Source organism: Hibiscus syriacus, unplaced genomic scaffold (assembly GCF_006381635.1).
Source record: "Hibiscus syriacus cultivar Baekdansim isolate YM2019G1 unplaced genomic scaffold, ASM638163v2 tig00002840_pilon, whole genome shotgun sequence".
Classification (NCBI taxonomy): Eukaryota; Viridiplantae; Streptophyta; class Magnoliopsida; order Malvales; family Malvaceae; genus Hibiscus; species Hibiscus syriacus.
In genome coordinates this window covers 9,268,507-9,270,227 of record NW_024061947.1, presented here as the reverse complement: position 1 = coordinate 9,270,227, position 1,721 = coordinate 9,268,507, and the positions used below count along the sequence as shown (strand labels likewise).

The following is a 1,721-nucleotide window of genomic DNA, read 5'->3' as shown; positions in this document are numbered from 1 at the left end:
GAATAACTCACAAGTTACAAGCCAATAAGATACAAGAGGTCAAGTTGTCTTGGGAGATGAGGCTTTCAGTCTGGGAACTTTAAATGTAGAAGTGAACAATTTCTGAGTTTCCGAAATATATCTCTTCATTCTTTTTTCTCTTCAAACTTCTGCTTCCCTAAACAACAATAAGGGAAGTTAAATTTTCGTTGGTCAATGGATTTTTCACATAAAAAACAGCAAGTCGTTCACTTTGGCAATAACAAATCAAATTATTTACGTCAACCAGCAAGGTTAATGCATACGTAAATCTGTAGCCTTCATGTTCTATTCAGGGGATAGAGGAAATCAAGCTCAGGAACTTTCTGAATGGTAATTATTTGGGGGAACTTTAAGGTCCTAGAGGCCACAAATGAAGAATATCGATACTAAGAGAACTAAATGAATTCATGTCAAAATCATATCAATCAATGTTTAAGCTAAATTGACCACAAAGTACCTTTCCATTGTCCTTCAGAATATCCGGAACACTAGCAGATTGTTCTTACTTCTTAATATCGTCGATTCCATCCCTGCCACCATTCTCACCTCCCAGAACAGATGTTCTCCCACCTTCTGAACACCGCCTTATAACAGGTGTACGAGAAAATTTTCCGGACCTCCTTAACAACTCTACCTCCTTTGATAATTTAGAAACTTCTTCATTTAATCTATCAGCATCAGCCTCTTTTCGAGACACTTCGGATTTCAATCTCTCAATTATTTCATCCTTTTCAGCATCAGATGACCTCAGGTCCTCCATATTAGAAATAAGTACCTCAATTTTCCTATTAGCCTTTTCAAATTCAGACTGCTTGCTGTTTAATTTATCCATATACCGACTTTCAAGAATGTTTAACTGATTCCATGCAAACTTATTCTCCGTCATAAGTGCGGCAATCTGAGAACTCGTTTGTGAAGCAAGATTTTCGTACGTAAGCTTTAGATTCTGTAAACCGCCTTCTAATGCACTCGAAGTAAAAAACTTTGAGCCACAATCCTTGCATCTTGGCATTCCTTTTTTGGTTTCCTTGGGGACATCCTATATATAATGAAATGATTAATACCTTAGAAACTTTACAATGTGTAAACTATGAAAAGAGAAAAATCATCAAAAACATACTTTCGAGTTTTTACTGAGGATGTCGAACCAGACTCTGAAGTCGCACAATCCATCCTCTGTTTCTTCTGTAATAAAACAATTAAACACATATAAACATGACTAATACTAAATTATATTAAAAAAAACTAAATTTCTGATCAATGGATTCCTTAATAATGAATTCAACTCCACATAAAAGAATTCATATTGGAAATTATTTTTTTTAAAAAAGGGAAAATGAATAAGCAAATATCATGGGGAAAAAAACAAACCTAATTTCAATTTGCAAAGATCGGCTTCTCTTTGCTTCAATCCTACCATCAAATCGGCTTTTGCAGCCTCAAGTACACAAGCTATCTCTTTTGATTCCAAACAAGTATTCATCTAAACAACAAAAAGACATTTATATATAAAATAAAATTTTAAAAATTCTAAATTAAAAAACTTTTACCTGAGAAATGTGAGCTTCGTAGAGGCGAAAGTCAGAGGCCCAGCGTTCGTATTTATTTAAAGTTCGTTTTTACCAAATTTAAACCACATGCTCATATATCATAATAGAATATCTATGTAACTCCAATTGTTATTTTTTTACTATCTCTTT

The 1,721-nt window shown here is 33.8% G+C and overlaps 1 long non-coding RNA gene across 1 annotated transcript; it reads right to left on the bottom strand.

Annotated features, from left to right (window-relative positions):
* Positions 1-1,002: 1,002 nt before the first annotated feature.
* LOC120154149 lies at positions 1,003-1,493 on the bottom strand. The gene is made up of 3 exons (XR_005518853.1): positions 1,393-1,493; positions 1,142-1,206; positions 1,003-1,060 (listed from the first exon to the last, which is right to left on the bottom strand). It is a non-coding gene; the product is annotated as an uncharacterized LOC120154149 (long non-coding RNA).
* Between the last annotated feature and the right edge of the window lie 228 nt (positions 1,494-1,721).